Raw genomic sequence first — 21183 nt, 5'->3', positions numbered from 1 at the left:
CTCGCAACCACATAACATTTCTGGAACAACTATTCCTTCAAACATTCCCATTTTTGCTTTCTGAGGTAATGTTCTCGACTTCCACACATTCTTCAATGCTCCCACAATTTTCGCCCCCTCCCCCACCCTATGATTCAATTCTACTTCCATGGTTCCATCTGCTGCCAAATCCACTCCCAGATATCTAAAACACTTCACTTCCTCCAGTCTTTCTCTATTCAAACTTACCTCCCAATTGACTTGACCCTCAACCCTACTGTACCTAATACTAATAACCTTGCTCTTATTACATTTACTCTCAGCTTTCTTCTTTCTCACACTTTACAAAACTCAGTTACCAGCCTCTGCAGTCTCTCACATGAATCAGCCACCAGTGCCGTATCATCAACGGACAACAACTGACTCACTTCCCAAACTCTCTCATTCACAACAGACTGCATACTTGCCTCTTTCTAAAACTCTTGCATTCACCTCCCTAACAACCCCATCCATAAACAAATTAAACAACCATGGAGACATCACACACCCCTGCCGCAAACCTATATTCACTGAGAACCAATCACTTTCCTCTCTTCCTACACAGTACACATGCCTTACATCCTCGATAAAAACTTTTCACTGCTTCTAACAACTTACCTCCCACACCATATATTCTTAATACCTTCCACAGAGTATCTCTATCAACTGTATCATATGCCTTCTCCAGAACCATAAATGCTACATTACAAATCCTTTTGCTTTTCTGAATATTTCTCATACATTTTTCAAAGCAAACACCTGATCCACACATCCTCTACCACTTCTGAAACCACACTGCTCTTCCCCAATCTGATGCTCTGTACATGCTTTCACCCTCTCAATCAATACCCTCCCATATAATTTCCCAGGAATACTCAACAAACTTATAACTCTGAAATTTGAGCACTCACTTTTATCCCCTTTGCCTTTGTACAATGGCACTATGCAAGCATTCTGCCAGTTCTCAGGCACCTTACCATGAGTCATACATACATTAAATAACCTTACCAACCAGTCAATAATACAGTCACCCCTTTTTTAATAAATTCAACTGCAATACCATCCAAACCCACTGCCTTGCCAGCTTTCATCAACCGCAAAGCTTTTGCTACCTCCTCTCTGTTTATCAAATCATTCTCCCTAACCCTCTCACTTTGCACACCACCTCGACCAAAACACCGTATATCTGCCACTCTATCATCAAACACATTCAACAAACTTTCAAAATACTCACTCCATCTCCTCCTCACATCACCACTACTTGTTGTCACCTCCCCATTAGCCCCCTTCACTGATGTTCCCATTTGCTCCCTTGTCTTACCCACTTTATTTACCTCCTTCCAAAACATCTTTTTATTTTCCCTAAAATTTAATGATACTCTCTCATCCCAACTCTCATTTGCCAACTTTTTTGCCTCTTGCACCTTTCTCTTGACCTCCTGCCTCTTTTTTTATACATCTCCCACTCATCTGCATTATTTCCCTGCAAAAATTGTCCAAATGCCTCTCTCTTGTCTTTCACTAATAATCTTACTTCATCATCCCACCACTCATTACCTTTTCTAATATGCCCACCTCCCACATTTCTCATGCCACAAGCATCTTTTGTACAAGCCATCACTGCTTCCCTAAATACATCCCATTTCTCCCCCACTCCCCTTACGTCCTTTGTTCTTACCTTTTTCCATTCAGTATTCAGTCTCTCCTGGTACATTCTCACACAAGTCCCCTTCCCAAGCTCATTTACTCTCACCAATCTCTTCACCCCAACATTCTCTCTGAAAACCTCTACAAATCTTCACCTTTGCCTCCACAAGATAATGATCAGACATCCCTCCAGTTGCACCTCTCAGCACATTAACATCCAAAAGTCTCACTTTCGCGCGCCTATCAATTAACACGTAATCCAATAATGCTCTTTGGCCATCTCTCCTACTCACATACGTATACTTAAGTATATCTCTTTTTAAACAAGGTATTCCCAATCACCAGTCCTTTTTCAGCACATAAATCTACAAGCTCTTCACCATTTCAATTTACAATAATGAACACCCCATGTACACTAATCATTCCCTCAACTACCACATTATTCACCTTTTCATTCAAATCATCTATAAATATAACCCAATCTCGTGCATCAAAACTACTAACACAGTCACTCAGCTGCTCCCAAAACACTTGCCTCTCATGATCTTGCTTCTCATACCCAGGTACATATGCACCAATAATTACCCATCTCTCTCCATCCACTTTCAGTTTTACCCATATCAATCTAGAGTTTACTTTCTTACACTCTATCACATACTCCCACCACTCCTGTTTCAGGAGTAGTGCTACTCCTTCCCTTGCTCTTGTCCTCTCACTAACCCCTGACTTTACTCCCAAGACATTCCCAAACATCTCGTCCCCTTTACCCTTGACTTCGTTTCACTCAGAGCCAAAACATCCAGGTTCCTTTCCTCAAACATACTACCTACCTCTCCTTTTTTCTCATCTTGATTACATCCACACACATTTAGACACCACAATCTAAGCCTTCGAGGAGGATGACCACTCTCCGCGTGACTCATTCTGTTTTCTTGTTTAGAAAGTTAAAATACATGGAGGGGAGGGTTTCTAGCGCCCCGCTCCCATCCCCTTTCGTCGCCCTGGGGGATAGGAAAGAAAGAACAGTTCCCACTTGTTCCCTGCATGTCATAAAAAGCAACTAAAAAGGGAGGGATTGGGGGTCTGGAAATCCTTCCCTCCAGTTTCGACTTTTCCAAAAGAAGGAACAGAAAATGAGATCAAATTAGAGAAGGATGTACTTAAAAAATATTCTAGGTGATCAGGGCTAAACTTGCAAGAGGGTGAAAGGTATGCATGGGACTAAGTGAACTGGAATGATGTGGTATGCTGGGTTCAAGGACTGTCAATGAACTAAACCAGGACATGGAAAGTGGCCAGAGGAAACCATAAAAAAGTCTGTGAGGCCTCGTTGTGGACAGGGAGCTATGGTTTCAATGCATAACACATAACTGCTAGAGAATGAATGTGAGCAAATGTGGCCTATCTTCCTCTGTTCCTGGCACTACCTTGCTAATGTGAGAAATGGCAGTCAAGTACAGAAAAAAAGATAGACAGTAACTTACATGTTAGCACCATCATAATAAGAAATTCATTATACAATGACCTAGCAAGGGAAGTAGGTGATACAAAAGAATGGCATTCCGAGCATTTAAAGAAAATCATTGGGGACTGAGGTTAGGCACCCCAACAATAACTTTAGGCTGGGGAGAATGGTTCAATTTGGAAACTAATGCCAGCCAGCACATTAATCAGCAAGGAAAAAACAACTCCTCTGGGGTTCATGGCAGCCACAAATCACTTTCTTCTACAGGGAAGAAATTCTAAGGGAAATCTTAAGCTTGCTCAAAAGTCCTGTAGCTATAAAAGACTACACATAATTGGCATTATCTGTAATCTGGCATTCTACCCAGATGGTTTGGATCACTTACAGTACTGGCTCTTTCTGCTCAGCTGTAGTGCTACTGTGCTAGAAAAAATTTAGTCAATAAGGACAGAAATATTTGCTCTTTGCCATGCTCCACATCAACCTTAACACTTGACTGAGACGAATCCTAATGTTAATGTGATGTCTCCTTAAAAACACTAGTTCCTTGCTTCAAGAACTAGATAAAGTTGAGTTGCTGGAGTAACATTCTGAGGATCTGACCTGTGAAAAATTCACAAAGTTAGAAGAAACACACCAAGAGAAAAAGGGCAAAAGCAGGCCTTCTTTGCAATCAAGTGGTCAGCATTAGTGTCTGAGTAACTAAGACAAGACAGTGGCCCTCACTAATGACATGTATCCCAATAGTGAAAGTGCTCTGGTGTTCCCAATATATGTATTTCCAATGGTTGAATAGATTATTACATTTAGGGGCCATTCATATGACAAACAATTTTTTCTAATGGCTAAGTGGAGTTTTATATCTAGGAGATGAAGGGGCATTGCACATAACTATCAAAGGATAACTTTATCAAAAGACCTAGGAAACCTCCACAATCAGTTGAAACAGTTACCGAACTGGAAAATTCGGATAATTCAAGGATTATTTTGACAGCCCTGGAGCCCTTCCCTTTCCCCCCTCAGTAACCCTCACTCCACCCCATCTTACTCCACCACCACCTTAAACTCTCATTATCATATTTTCTGGTACGTTTTCATGAAGATGTCATTTCCATTAATTGCGAGTAATCAGTGTGAGCGGTTATGTTGTTTTTAGGAAAGTTGTTTAATGTTCTGTATAAACCCTGCAGCCCTTCCCTTCCCCCTTCAGTAACCCTCACTCCACCCCATCTTACTCCACCACCAACTTAAGCCCTCATTATCATATTTTCTGGTAAGTTTTCATGAAAATGTCATCTCCATTGATTGAAAATAATCAGTGTGTGTGATATGTTGTTTTTAGGAAAGTTGTTTCATGTTTTGTATAAACCTTATCTAACAGTTTGATATGGAGAATTTTTGTTCCAAGACATAATGCTCCCCTTATTTGTATATTTCAAATGCTTGTTGAATGTCTTCAAGGAGCTACAAGATCTCTAGGAAAGTAAACCTACTGTTGAACATCAGTTTCAAATATAGATATACAATTATGTTCATCACTTCATTTCATCTATGTTACTTGGGACATTCAGACAAAAGTATAACAGGATAAGAATTCATGAACTTACCGTTTCCACATTAACAGGTGCTGCATCCAAAACTTCACTAATGTTTTGACTTTCTTCATATTTTTCTCTTTGTATCTTCACTTCTTTAAATCTCTCATACTGTCTTGAATCTACTCTATTAATTTGTGACACTTTAAATCTTCTTCCCTTTCTGGTCTTCCTCTTGGCTTTTGATTTTGGAGAAGAGTATTCTTTTGTATCATTCTTCACATTCTTCTTACCTCGCACTTTCTCTTCTTGTGCTCCTCTAAATTCAGTCTTTGTTTTTTTCCTGTTATTAGAGTTTTTGGTGGCATTACCATTAACTTCCAGCTTCACGATCTTCTTACCTAAATCCTGTCCAGATTTCTTCTTGATTTTAGATTCATTTGTACTTAAAGATGGTTTCTTTTTGAGATTTACCTTCAACTGCTTCTTACTGAAAACCCTTTTTGATGCATTGCTACCCTTTGTATGCATTTTCTGTTTATCTTTTCTCTTATTAATGGAAAGGTCATTCTTTATTCTGGCATTCTTCTTGGATTTCAACTTGGCCATTGTTTATATACCTGAAATTGAAATGAAATGAGTTCTTCTATGTAGCAACACTAGATCTAATGCTAAGGACTACCTAGAGTTATTCCCAGATAGAAGTAAGAGGGGTAAACAGTATTTACAGAAAAAAGGTGTTATCTCTTTTCAATCAAAAAAAAGTCTTCAGCAAGAACAGGCCCTGTGTGGGGGAAAAAAAATCTAATGAGCTACTGATGCAAGGAATAAAGAGAAATCTAAGAGCCTTGGAGAATGTGGAAATCCTGCCATTGAAAAATGGGTAGGTCACAGCTGTCAGGGATAGAGAGTCTTAAAGGCCAAGGTAAACCTCTCCACCAAAGGTGTGCAGGACCAAGTTCCAAAAGGACCAAATTGCTGGAAATTCAGTCCATTATGAGGACCGTGACTGGGAAAGTTGGCCCTTTTCCTGTTTGGGCCAGAATAGAGACCAACAGTCTTTCATTTAATCAATTTCGGATGGTCTGATGTTCTACAATACTTTCTATTCGCCTTTTTTGTCTCTTTTCAGTCTCTATCTGATGGTATGAGGTTCTCCAATACTTTCTAGTCCCCTTTTTTGTCCCTTTTCAGTCTCTATCTGTCATGTGTAATGCACCGAAACCACAGCTCCCTTTCCACATCCAGGACCCACAAAACTTTCAAAGGCTTACCCCAGACGCTTCACATGCCCTGGTTCAATCCATTGACAGCATGTCCATCCTGGTATACCATATCGTTCCAATTCACTCTATTCTTTGCATGCCTTTCACCCTCCTGCATGTTCAGGCCCCGATCACTCAAAATCTTTTTCACTCCATCCTTCCACATCCAATTTGATCTCCCACGTCTCCTTGTTCCCTTCACCTCTGACACATATATCCTCTTTGTCAATCTTTCCTCACTCATTCTCTCCATGTGACCAAACTATTTCAATACACCCTCTTCTGCTCTCTCAACCACGCTCTTTCAATTACCAAACACATCCTTACCCTTTCCTTATTAACTCGATCAAACCATCTCACACCAAATAATGTCCTTGAACATCTCATTTCCAAGACATCCACCCTCCTCCACACAACCCTATCTACAGCCCACACCTCGCAACCATATAACATTGTTGGAACCCCCATTCCTTCAAACATACCCATTTTTGCTCTCCGAGATAACGCTCTAGCCTTCCACACATTCTTCAACGCTCCCAAGACCTTTGCCCCCTCTCCCATCCTGTGACTCACTTCTGCTTCCATGGTTCCATCCACTGCTAAATCCACTCCCAAATATCTAAAACACTTCACTTCCTCCAATTTTTCTCCATTCAAACTTACCTCCCAACTGACTTGTCCCTCAACCCTAGTGAACCTAATAACCTTGCTCTTATTTAAATTCACTCTCAGCTTTCTTCTTTCAACTTTATCAAACTCAGTCACCAGCTTCTGTAGATTCTCACACAAATCAGCCACCAGCACTGTATCATCAGTGAGCAACTGAATCACTTCCCAAGCACTCTCATCCACAACGGAATGCATACATGCCCCTCTTTCCAAAACTCTTGCATTCACCTCACTAACAACCCCATCCATAAACAAATTAAACAACCATGGAGACATTACGCATCCTTGATGATGCAAACCAACATTCACTAGGAACCAATCACTTTCCTCTCTTCCTACACATACACATGCCTTACATCCTTGATAAAAACTTTCCACTGCTTCTAACAACGTGCATCCCACACCATTTACTCTATTACCTTCCACAAAGCATCTCTATCAAAGCTATCATATGCCTTCTCCAGATCCATAAATGCTACATACAAATCCATTTGTTTTTCTAAGTATTTCTCACATACATTCTTCAAAGCAAACACCTGATCCACACATCCTATACGACTTCTGAAACCACACTGCACTTCTCCAAGCTGATGCTCTGTACATGCTTTCACCCTCAATCAATACCCTCCCATATAATTTCCCAGGAATACTCAACAAACTTATACCTCTGTAATTTGAACACTCACCTTTATCCCTTTTGCCTTTGTACAATGGCACTATGCATACATTCTGCCAATTCTCAGGCACTTCACCATGAGCCATACATACAGTGAATATCCTCACCAACCAGTCAACAACACAGTCACCCTCTTTTTAAATAAATTCCACTGCAATACCATCCAAACCCACTGCCTTGCCGATTTTCATCTTCCGCAAAGCTTTCAATACCTCTTCTCTGTTTACTGAACCATTCCCCCTGACCCTCTCACTTCGCAAACCATCACAACCAAAACATCCTACATCTGCCACTCTATCATCTAACACATTCAACAAACCTTCAAAATACTCACTCCATCTCTTCTCACTTCACCACTACTTGTTATTACCTTCTCATTAGCCCCCTTCACCGGTTCTTGACCTACGTACTTTATCTACCTCCTTCCAAAACATCTTTTTATTCTCCCTAAAATTCAATGATACTCTCTCATTTGCCCTCTTTCTTTTATACATCTCCCAGTCATCTGCACTATTTCCCAGCAAAATTCGTCAAAATGGCTCTCTTCTCTTTCACTAATAATCTTACTTCTTCATCCCACCACTCACTACCCTTTCTAATTTGCCCACCTTCCACCTTTCTCATGCCACAGGCATCTTTTGTGCAAGCCATCACTGCTTCCCTAAATACATCCCAATCCTACCCCACTCCCCTTACATCCTTTGCTCCCACCTTTTTCCATTCTGCACTCAATTTCTCCTGGTACTTCCTCACACAAGTCTCCTTTCCAAGTTCACTTACTTTCATCACTCTCATCACCCCAATATTCTCTCTTCTTTTCTGAAAACCTCTACAAATCTTCACCTTCGCCTCAAGATAATGATCAGACATCCCTCCAGTTGCACCTCTCAGTACATGAACATCTGAAAGTCTCTCCTTCACGGGCCTATCAATTAAAAAGTAATCCAATAACACTCTCTGGCCATCTCTCCTACTTAAATACGTATACTTATGTATATCTCTCTTTTTAAAATAGGTATTCCCAATCACCAGTCCTTTATCAGCACACAAATCTACAAGCTCTTCACCATTTCCATTTAAAACACTGAACACCCCATTATTCCCTCAACTGCCACATTACTCACCTTTGCATTCAAATCACCCATCACTATAACCCGGTCTCGTGCATCAAAACTACCGACACACTCATTCAACTGCTCCCAAAACACTTACTCATGATCTTTTCTTCTCATGACCAGGTGCATAGGCAACAATAATCACCCACCTCTCTCCATCCACTTTCAGTTTTACCCATATCAATCTAGAGTTTACTTTATTAAAACTATCACATACTCCCACAACTCGTTTCAGAAGTAGTGCTACTACTTTCTTTGCTCTTGTCCTCTCATCAACCCCTGACTTTACTCCAAAGACATTCCAAAACCACTCTTCCCGTTTACTCTTGAGCTTCATTTCACTCAGAGCCAAAACATCCACGTTCCTTTCCTCAAACATACTAACTATCTCTCCTTTTTTCTCATCTTGGTTACATCCACACACATTTAGACACCCCAATCTGAGCCTTCGAGGAGGATGAGCACTCCCCACATGGCTCCTTCTCCCGCTTCCCCTTTTAGAAAGTTAAAACACAAAGAGGGGAGGCTTTCTAGGACCCGCTCCCGTCCCCTTTAGTCGTCTTTTACGACACACGAGGAATGCACGGGAAGTACTCTTTCTCCCCTATCCTCAGGGACGTTGAAATGTTATTTTATCTTATTTATTTTGCTTTGTCGCTGTCTCCCGCATTAGCGAGGTAGTGCAAGGAAACAGATGAAAGAATGGCCCAACCCACCCACATACACATGTATATACATACACGTCCACACACGCAAATATACATACCTATACATCTCAACGTATACATATATATACACACACAGACAGATTTATGTGCTGAAAAAGGACTGATGATTGGGAATACCTGGTTTAAAAAGCGAGATATACATAAGTATACTTATGTAAGTAGGAGAGATGGCCAGAGAGCGTTATTGGATTACGTGTTAATTGACAGGCGCACGAAAGAGAGACTTTTGGATGTTAATGTGCTGAGAGGTGCAACTGGAGGGATGTCTGATCATTATCTTGTGGAGGCTACGGTGAAGATTTGTATGGGTTTTCAGAAAAGAAGAGTGAATGTTGGGGTGAAGAGGGTGGTGAGAGTAAGTGAGCTTAGGAAGGAGACTTGTGTGAGGAAGTACCAGGAGAGACTGAGTACAGAATGGAAAAAGGTGAGAACAATGGAAGTAAGGGGAGTGGGGGAGGAATGGGATGTATTTAGGAAATCAGTGATGGATTGCGCAAAAGATGCTTGTGGCATGAGAAGAGTGGGAGATGGGTTGATTAGAAAGGGTAGTGAGTGGTGGGATGAAGAAGTAAGAGTATTAGTGAAAGAGAAGAGAGAGGCATTTGGACAACTTTTGCAGGGAAAAAATGCAATTGAGTGGGAGATGTATAAAAGAAAGAGACAGGAGGTCAAGAGAAAGGTGCAAGAGGTGAAAAAAGGGCAAATGAGAGTTGGGGTGAGAGAGTATCATTAAATTTTAGGGAGAATAAAAAGATGTTCTGGAAGGAGGTAAATAAAGTGCGTAAGACAAAGGAGCAAATGGGAACTTCAGTGAAGGGCGCAAATGGGGAGGTGATAACAAGTAGTGGTGATGTGAGAAGGAGATGGAGTGAGTATTTTGAAGGTTTGTTGAATGAGTTTGATGATAGAGTGGCAGATATAGGGTGTTTTGGTCGAGGTGGTGTGCAAAGTGAGAGGGTTAGGGAAAATGATTTGGTAAACAGAGAAGAGGTAGTAAAAGCTTTGCGGAAGATGAAAGACAGCAAGGCAGCAGGTTTGGATGGTATTGCAGTGGAATTTATTAAAAAAGGGGGTGACTGTATTGTTGACTGGTTGGTAAGGTTATTTAATGTATGTATGACTCATGGTGAGGTGCCTGAGGATTGGCGGAATGCGTGCATAGTGCCATTGTACAAAGGCAAAGGGGATAAGAGTGAGTGCTCAAATTACAGAGGTATAAGTTTGTTGAGTATTCCTGGTAAATTATATGGGAGGGTATTGATTGAGAGGGTGAAGGCATGTACAGAGCATCAGATTGGGGAAGAGCAGTGTGGTTTCAGAAGTGGTAGAGGATGTGTGGATCAGGTGTTTGCTTTGAAGAATGTATGTGAGAAATACTTAGAAAAGCAAATGGATTTGTATGTAGCATTTATGGATCTGGAGAAGGCATATGATAGAGTTGATAGAGATGCTCTGTGGAAGGTATTAAGAATATATGGTGTGGGAGGAAAGTTGTTAGAAGCAGTGAAAAGTTTTTATCGAGGATGTAAGGCATGTGTACGTGTAGGAAGAGAGGAAAGTGATTGGTTCTCAGTGAATGTAGGTTTGCGGCAGGGGTGTGTGATGTCTCCATGGTTGTTTAATTTGTTTATGGATGGGGTTGTTAGGGAGGTGAATGCAAGAGTTTTGGAAAGAGGGGCAAGTATGAAGTCTGTTGGGGATGAGAGAGCTTGGGAAGTGAGTCAGTTGTTGTTCGCTGATGATACAGCGCTGGTGGCTGATTCATGTGAGAAACTGCAGAAGCTGGTGACTGAGTTTGGTAAAGTGTGTGAAAGAAGAAAGTTAAGAGTAAATGTGAATAAGAGCAAGGTTATTAGGTACAGTAGGGTTGAGGGTCAAGTCAATTGGGAGGTGAGTTTGAATGGAGAAAAATTGGAGGAAGTGAAGTGTTTTAGATATCTGGGAGTGGATCTGGCAGCGGATGGAACCATGGAAGTGGAAGTGGATCATAGGGTGGGGGAGGGGGCGAAAATTCTGGGAGCCTTGAAGAATGTGTGGAAGTCGAGAACATTATCTCGGAAAGCAAAAATGTGTATGTTTGAAGGAATAGTGGTTCCAACAATGTTGTATGGTTGCGAGGCGTGGGCTATGGATAGAGTGGTGCGCAGGAGGATGGATGTGCTGGAAATGAGATGTTTGAGTACAGTGTGGTGTGAGGTGGTTTGATCGAGTAAGTAATGTAAGGGTAAGAGAGATGTGTGGAAATAAAAAAAGCGTGGTTGAGAGAGCAGAAGAGGGTGTTTTGAAAAGGTTTGGGCACATGGAGAGAATGAGAGAGGAAAGATTGACCAAGAGGATATATGTGTCGGAGGTGGAGGGAACGAGGAGAAGAGGGAGACCAAATTGGAGGTGGAAAGATGGAGTGAAAAAGATTTTGTGTGATCGGGGCCTGAACATGCAGGAGGGTGAAAGGAGGGCAAGGAATAGAGTGAATTGGAGCGATGTGGTATACCGGGGTTGACATGCTGTCAGTGGATTGAATCAGGGCATGTGAAGCGTCTGGGGTGAACCATGGAAAGCTGTGTAGGTGTGTATATTTGCATGTGTGGACGTATGTATATACATGTGTATGGGGGTGGGTTGGGCCATTTCTTTCATCTGTTTCCTTGCGCTACCTCGCAAACGCGGGAGACAGCGGCAAAAAAAAAAAAAAAAAATATACACATGTACATAATTCATACTGTCTGCCTTTATTCATTTCCATCGCCACCTCGCCACCCATAAAATAACAACCCCCTCCCCTCTCATGTGTGCAAGGTTGCGCTAGGAAAAGACAACAAAGGCCCCAGTGGTTCACACTCAGTCTCTAGCTGTCATGTATTAATGCACTGAAACCACAGCTCCCTTTCCACATCCAGGCCCCACACAACTTTCCATGGTTTACCCGACGCTTCACATGCCCTGGTTCAATCCATTTACAGTACGTTGACCCCAGTATACCACATTGTTCCAATTCACTCTATTCCTTGCACGCCTTTCACCCTCCTGCATGTTCAGGCACCAATCACTCAAAATCTTTTTCACTCCATCTTTCCACCTCCAATTTGGTCTCCCACTTCTCCTCGTTCCCTCCACCTCTAACACATATATCCTCTTGGTCAATCTTTCCTCACTCATTCTCTCCATGTGACCAAACCATTTCAAAACACCATCGTCTGCTCTCTCAACCACACTCTTTTTATTACCACACATCTCTCTTACCCTTACATTACTTACTCGATCAAACCACCTCACACCACATATTGTCCTCAAACATCTCATTTCCAGCACATCCACCCTCATGCGTACAACTCTATCCATAGCCCATGCCTCGCAACCATACAACATTGTTGGAACCACTATTCCTTCAAACATACCCATTTTTGCTTTCCGAGATAATGTTCTCGACTTTCACACATTCTTCAAGGCTCCCAAAATTTTCGCCCCCTCCCCCACCCATGATTCACTTCTGCTTCCATGGTTCCATCCACTGCCAAATCCACTCCCAGATATCTAAAACACTTCACTTCCAGTTTTTCTCCATTCAAACTTACCTCCCAATTGACTTGACCCTCAACCCTACTGTACCTAATAAACTTACTCTTATTCACATCTACTCTCAACTTTCTTCTTTCACACACTTTACCAAACTCAGTCACCAGCTTCAGCAGTTTCTCACATGAATCAGCCACCAGCACTGTATCATCAGCGAACAACAACTGACTCACTTCCCAAGCTCTCTCATCCACAACAGACTGCATACTTGCCCCTCTTTCTAAAACTCTTGCATTCACCTCCCTAACAACCCCATCCATAAACAAATTAAACAACCATGGAGACATCACACACCCCTCACGCAAACCTACATTCACTGAGAAACAATCACTTTCCTCTCTTCCTACACATACACATGCCTTACATCCTCGATAAAAACTTTAAAGTGCTTCTAACAACTTGCCTCCCACACCATATATTCTTAATACCTTCCACATAGCATCTCTATCAACTCTATCATATGCCTTCTCCAGATCCATAAATGCTACATACAAATCCATTTGCTTTTCTAAGTATTTCTCACATACATTAATCAAAGTAAACACCTGATCCACACATCCTCTGCCACTTCTGAAACCACACTGCTCTTCCCCAATCTGATGCTCTGTACATGCCTTCACCCTCTCAATCAATACCCTCCCATAGAATTTACCAGGAATACTCAACAAACTTATACCTCTGTAATTTGAGCACTCACCTTCGTCCCCTTTGCCTTTGTACAATGGCACTATGCAAGCATTCTGCCAATCCTCAGGCACCTCAACATGAGTCACACATACATTAAATAGCCTTACCAACCAGTCAACAACACAGTCACCCCATTTTTTTTATAAATTCCACTGCAATACCATCCAAACCTGCTGCCTTGCCAGCTTTCATTTTCCGCAAAGCTTTTACCACCTTTTCTCAGTTTACCAAATCATTTTCCCTAACCCTCTCACTCTGCACACCACCTCGACCAAAACACTCTATATCTGCCACTCTATCATCAAACACATTCAACAAAACTTCAAAATACTCACTCCATCTCCTTCTCACATCACCACTACTTGTTATCACCTCCCCATTAGCCCCCTTCACTGCAGTTCCCATTTGTTCCCTTGTCTTACACACTTTATTTACCTCCTTCCAAAACATCTTTTTATTCTCCCTAAAATTTAATGATACTCTCTCACCCCAACTCTCATTTCCCCTCTTTTTCACTTCTTGCACCTTTCTCTTGACCTCTTGCCTCTTTCTTTTATACATCTCCCACTCAATTGCATTATTTCCCTGCAAAAATTGTCCAAATGCCTCTCTCTTCTCTTTCACTAATAATCTTACTTCTTCATCCCACCACTCACTACCCTTTCTAATCTGCCCACCTCCCACACTTCTCATGCCACAAGCATCTTTTGCGCAAGCCATCACTGCTTCCCTAAATGCATCCCATTCCTCCCCCACTCCCCTTACCTGCTTTGTTCTCACCTTTTTCCATGCTGCACTCAGTCTCTCCTGGTACTTCCTCACACGTCTCCTTCCCAAGCTCACTTACTCTCACCACTCTCTTCACCCCAACATTCTCTCTCCTTTTCTGAAAACCTCTACAAATCTTCACCTTCGTCTCCACAAGATAATTATCAGACATCCCTCCAGTTGCACCTCTCAGCACATTAACATCCAAAAGTCTCTCTTTTGCGCGCCTATCAATTAACACGTAATCCAATAACGCTCTCTGGCCATCTCTCCTACTTACATACGTATACTTATGTATATCTCTCTTTTTAAACATATATGTACATATAGGTACATATATGTGCATGTGTGGGCATTCATGTATATACATGTGTTAGTGGGGGGTTGGGCCATTCTTTCGTCTGTTTCCTTATGCTACCTTGCTAACGCAGAAGACAGCAATTAAGTATAATAAAAAAAAATTAATGAATTCACTTTGTCTAACAAACTTAAATCAGTACAACAACCTTTCATACAGTATCTTTCTGAATGATTCTGGGGTGATTAAACATTATTTGGAGAAAGATAATATTTTGTTTCATCAAGAAGACTCAGAAAGAGACTGAAACTGAAATCGAATGTGTTTCAATGCCTGAAGGTAAAGGAGAATCTAAATCTAGTGTTGTCAGTCCTTCAACCTCAGGTCAAGGAACTGGAGCTCCTTGCGGAAAAACTGGATCCAGTAACCCTTGGCCGTACCTGGACAAATATTTTGAATACAGGGCCCCAAGAGTGAGGAGAGTCTGGAATACAACTGCTTGCTGTGTCAACGGAACAAGAACTTATTCTTGATGAGTTAGGCCAAGCGAGTGTCTGGAGCACCTCGGTGACAAAAGGCAAAGGACCATGGTTCAGCCAACTACAGGAGACCATGACTGTACCATCGAGAGTCACCAAGGGTCTCTTTGAAAAGGTCAGTAAATCTAATCAACACTCTTTCAACTCTGTCTGTCTTTAAGTCAGTGAGTTATGATGAAACATAAGGAATTTGCATTTCTTTTCAATTAGTTGGTCACTTCTTTGTGGACAACATGTTGCCACTCAACGTCATCAACTCTGATTCGTGGAAGGACTTTATTAACACCTGTGTTCCTGGTCAACATGTAATGTCCAGGCAGATGCTTACCAGGCATATTGAAGAAAGGTATGTTTGTTTTGCTATTCAACCCTTGCAGGCATCGAGATTCAGTGTCATAGTGACCATACTAATATAAACATATGCAAATGAATGTCCTAGTAATTGAAGTTAAACATAAGTTTCGATCGACAAATAAATATTCATCAGAAAACATCAGTATTACTCATTATATCTTTTAATAAACTTCTGAAGGTTTGATGAGAAGAGGCAGCACCTAAAGGACGTCCTAAACTCTGTACATTGGGTCTCTACTACAGCAGATGTTTGAAGATGTGCCCACAAGTATGCTTAAATTTTAATCAAATCACTTTTACTTCAATCAAAAGAACATTAATAAACATTGCTTTTGAAATATAAATGACAATTTTTCAATCAAAAGAACATTAATAAACATTGCTTTTGAAATATAAATGACAATTTTATAGAGATAACATTTCAATTGAATCAATTCAAAGTATTCCATAATCCTTTTCATTTCAGGGCATTCATAGGGATGACTGTACACTGGATTGACCAGGAAACCCTCCACAGTCAAAATTCAGTCTTAGCACATAGACAACTCACTGGATGACACACCTTCAACATCCTTGCAAAAAGAGAGGTACAAAGTCCACTTCTACTTTGCAATCAAGTCAAAGGTCTATGGGACTACTACTGACAATGACAGCAATGTTGTCAAGGCATTAAAGTAAGATTTTTATATTTCATTATTTGCATTCGTTTATTCCTCTAATTATCTATTTTTCATTTTTTCTATAGCACTAAATAAAAAAGTATGTTAACTATGTCTGTGCAGTGTCTGGCAAAACAAACGAGGAGTTGCCTGAGGAGGTCCAGGAAGAGGAAGGTGTGGGGCAGACCAATGATGTGGACGTTGTACAGGTTGAGAATCTAGCACTGGTGTCAGAAGGTGAATATGGATTATTGATTATTTCTTGAGTTCTTTCACTTTTTACAAGTCATGTAGAGTATTCTATTTTCATTCAAACATACTAATTGAATATATTTTCAGCCGGTTCTACGGAAGAATCTGAATATATCCTGCCGAAGAACATAATGTGCACTGCCCACACCATGAACCTTGTGACCACCTCCGACACTGACAAGGCCTTGAAGGACTCACTATCCTTCAGGAAGATGTAATGGACCACTTTTGGTAAAGCTACAGGGCTGTGGAACAAGCAGGCAAGAAGTTCACAAGCCTCACACATCATCAAGGCCAAAATATACTGACGGTTCTTGCAATTCTTCTACTGGGAGGGCAGGCAGTTCTACCATTGTGATCCAGCCAATAGTAATACATTAGAGAAAAATGTAAGGATAAACAACTGGGCATCTACTCTACAAACTGAATTGTTCACCATACTTATCAATCTTGAGCAGGTACAAATTACTGCCACAAACAATTTAATCCTCCCTGAATCTTTATCTTCACTATCTGCCCTTAACACCCTGAGATCAGAATGTAACATGCTGGTCTTTGAAGCCAGACAAAAATACTCAGATATTATTGCTCAAGGGATTCGATTAAACTGTTGTGGATTTCTTCTCATAGAGGCCTCCATGAGCATGACAAAGTTGATGCTTTCGCCAAACTTACACTTAATAAAGGTGATGTTGAAGACTCAAAACTGTAATTAGTAAGGAACTAACCGACCTCTTTGAAGCACAAAGACTAGTTCAGATAAGCACAAGTAAAAACATTTTCTATCAGGGAAATGTGTAAAGTACAACGTATACGGAGAAAGTAATAAGATCTGCAAATTACAATTAGTTGTAATTGCTAGAGTAATGGCCTACCGGAGATGGTTATCAAGTGAATTGTAAAGTTTGTGGTTAAAGATTTGGACACAAACTAAAACACTATGTCTTAGAGTGTGAAAAAAATAGAACCTGTTAGGGACAGACCTAAACAAACCCTGCAAGAAATGTCCCAATATCATAATATTAATAACAAGTTATCTGAAATTCTAAGTTTGTATATACACTTTTTGCATCTACTCGGTAAAACTTGACATATGCAACTATCCAATATATGTAATGATATACCTGTTATAAATTGTAACATCTTATGTAATATCAACGCACTGGGGTGTGCCTAACTAAACCCTTTGTGACCTAGTAGTCCTTTTGCACTACCGTTCACAGGATGAGCACTGGTTGCACAATAAATTTTGCTAGAGTTACTAGGACAAATCATGGGGATGGGAAAGCCTGGGAGAGGAGCAGGTTACTGTTTGCAGATGACATAGCTCTGGTGACAGACTCAAGTGAGAAACTTAAGTTTGGAAAAGTATGTGAAAGGAAGATGACGAGAGTTAATGAGAATAAAAGTTAGGTAATGAGGTTTACCACAGAAGAGAGACAAGAATGTGTGAGTTTAAATGGAGTGAACCTGGAGGAAGTGGGAAGTTTTTGCCACACAAGGGTGGACATGGCAATGCATGATACTATAAGAGATAAAGCAAACCACTGGGTAAGTAAGGGGTCAAAGGTCCTGTCCTTCTTGAGGAGTGAGTGAAAAGAGAAAAATGATATGTGTGGAAAGATGGGTATGTCTGATGATATAGAACTCTCAACAGAGCTGTACGGATGTAAGGCATGAGCCTAACTAAAAAGGTACAGAAGAGGCTGTGGGAACAAGGACGAGTACTCACTTAAAAGTTCTTACAATATGTCTTTGCCAAAAGGCAAGGATAGTGCAAAGTACTACTCTCAAGAAATTTAAAATCACGTAATCTCAAGAAATTTAAAATCACGAAGAACAAGTCATGTGTGGGACGGGGAAACTATCTTTGTAGACCGCATTCCAGAGCTCATGGGGAAACTATCTTTGTAGACCGCATTCCAGAGCTCATGTGTAGATTAGGCAAAATGAAAAAACTACAACCTGGTCCACAGGAGTGAAACTTAATAGCAAATGAAGTGCTGACTCACTAAACAGCCATAACTGACACTCCCTAAACCCAGGTGGCTAGTATCAGTAATACCTCCTTAGTCAGTAGTTGCCTACTACCTAATGAACAACCAAGAATGAGATGGAAGGGTGCAGTGAAAGATACTTTTGAGTTATCAGATCCTAAATGTGTAAAAGGGTATGAGGCATGCATGAACAGAACAAATCAGAGCAATGTGGTATACAGGGGTCAACAAGCTGTCAATACACAGAGCAAGGGCACATGAAGCAGTGAAGAGAAACTACAGAAAGGTCTGTAGGGCTTGACTGTGGATGGGGAATTCTGGTTCAGTGCATTACACATGATATGGATGAGAACAAATGAGCCTGTTCATGCATTTCTTGTGCTACCTCAACTAACAGGAAATAGCAGAGGAAAATATTTTTACAATACAATTTTGACTATCATTAGAGGTTTTCAAAGGTCCTGATGACTTTTCACACAAGGCTGACTACACTCAATATTACATTAATTAACCCAGTGTTTGCTGATATACACTGCTACTGCTTTATTCAGTATTAATCAATATTTCATCCGGCTCTGAGAGCTCTTAAACACTACACTAGCAATGCAAAACAATGCTAATATTGTAGCTATATGGAGCTAAACTGGATTTTTACATGTTAGGTAAACTTAGGTTGATTGGGGAAGTCTGGTATGATTATTGCTGATTCTGCCAACTTTCAAAAATGTTTCACTTATTTTCATCCCATATTTTCCATGGTCATCAAACATCTATATGTCACATTATTGTACAAAGAAAATACAAATCACAACCCTTCTGTCTGAATCACCTATACTAAGAACGAGGGGTCCAGCATATAGTAAGAGTCATTCTATTTCCATGTTATATCTATGATGCCCCTAACCTGGAATTTCAGAATGAAATAAAATGCTCAAGATCATGCATTAATATCAAAAGCTAGTTTCAATGACTAGTTAAGCAAATAAATCACCACAATTTTACATAAGGATCTTTCATGAGTATACAAGGTGACTATAAACCAGCTTACTGAAGCTTAGGTAAAAGTCTAATTTAGTTCTACATCAAATATAGCTTTTATGAATGGCAAAGTTTTAGATATTTTATATAATCTATAGTGATTACATACATATGGTAGAGAATCAACCTACCATAACTTTCATAATAAGTGACATTAAATTAAGTGAAGGTGGTACATCAGGAAATATATGAAGTTCATGAATGCATAAGTAGCTAACCCTGTAAAAATTCAACAGAACTAAAGATAAATCTCAGTGACCCTCCCAAGCAGTCATGATGCAATCTTAATGCTTCATGATCTAGTTGAAATATACCAGTCACTAAAACACACCACCACGTTGCAAGATGTCAACAAACATGACATGTGATCCCCAATAGATGAATATAATGTTACTATATTTCTCCTAGCATTTGGGGGTTCCCTAAAAAAGAAAATCCACCAAAACATACAAAGACTGCTGGAGCATCAATGAAATACTCCTCGTACTGCAGGAGACCCAGGTGACTCAAGATATTCCTATTAGCACCTTATCTTTTTTTGTGAATAAATACAATTTTGTTTTGCAATTTCCATCCTGATGATGTAACACTACTTGCAGGTCATTGTAAAGAATGGGAGTTTCTTGTATGGAAAATAACTTCCTGAAAATGAAATGAATGAATATCCTGTATAATAATAATACAACCAGAAAACAAGTGATATAAGATACAACTTCCCATGGAAAATTACATAAGTCTGGAGGGCAAAATGAGATACTAGATACAAAAGTATAGTCTCATCAGGATGGTGATCATGAATCAAAATCATAATGTCAAAAAATAAGCCACTTAAATATGTATTTCATTACTCAACTGCGTCTCCCAAAATATCAGAAGTGTATTTCATTGACCTTACTGCAATCTTGTATCTTAGTGACTTTCAGAGTATAGTGGAACCATCTGCAGTTAGAACTGAGGTATAATCATCTATTGATAAGTGAAAATTTCAAAGGTTTTTCTAATATCTTACATGTGTATACTATCACAATGACCTCATTCTCCCTGACGAGCAGAACCCCTAACATTTTCCATAACATCGTTCACTAACATCCAAGTTCTGCAACTCTTATTGTATTCTTTTAACACTAACATCGTAGAGCACACAAGGATAACAGCAATGTGGAGCTATTCTGGACATTTAAAAAAAAATTTCACGTAAGACATTGAACTAGGGATAACTAGGTTAAAATTAGTAAATGTCACTACAAACACTAAAAATGATAACCTTGATGTTGGCAGAAGGGTGTGCAACTAAACTTCATTAACTTAAGACAATATTGTTACTGAACATTTGAATATGATACAACAAAATGTGACGCACAACAAAATGTGAAAATGCTGCTCTTTATCGCCAGCAGGACTCATTTATAAAACGTTGCTTCAATAGCAATATACATACGCGAGTCCTTTAACTTGCCTTATCTCTATATAACAGTAATACAGCCACATAAGACATCAACAATACCTTCAATTTAAATGATGGTCACAGCAATTTATAGGACTTGCACACTTTAGTCAGGGAAATAACACGAGGTGCTTCACCAAATCAAATGGTCGAGTCCCTGAAGCAGATTCAGTCCCTTAGTTTAAGCCTCTGATTCGAACTAAGTTCGAACCAAGCGAAACAACGTTCAACTGCGAACGGTTCAAAGTAGAGATGCGTTCTGGGCTGAATCCGGATTCTAATTATAATTTTTTTTTTATTCTCTCCAAAAGCATATGTTAGAATAGCCATCTTATTGCTAATGGAGCTATAAGAAAACACAGTAATAGTTGCAGAACATTAATATGAGGATCATATTACAGAGAACGACATTACACTAAATACGGCGAAAATAGGACATGAAGGAAAATTGTAGGG

The 21183-nt window shown here is 40.1% G+C and overlaps 1 long non-coding RNA gene across 1 annotated transcript; it reads right to left on the bottom strand.

Moving 5' to 3' along the window:
• Positions 1-5222: 5222 nt before the first annotated feature.
• Positions 5223-20942, bottom strand: LOC139765210 (uncharacterized). The gene is made up of 2 exons (XR_011716609.1): positions 20788-20942; positions 5223-5285 (listed from the first exon to the last, which is right to left on the bottom strand). It is a non-coding gene; the product is annotated as an uncharacterized lncRNA (long non-coding RNA).
• Positions 20943-21183: the final 241 nt, after the last annotated feature.

This window comes from Panulirus ornatus, chromosome 53 (genome assembly GCF_036320965.1).
Source record: "Panulirus ornatus isolate Po-2019 chromosome 53, ASM3632096v1, whole genome shotgun sequence".
NCBI lineage: Eukaryota > Metazoa > Arthropoda > Malacostraca > Decapoda > Palinuridae > Panulirus > Panulirus ornatus.
Note: the sequence above shows the minus strand (reverse complement) of the source record. Positions and strands in the feature narration are given on the sequence as shown.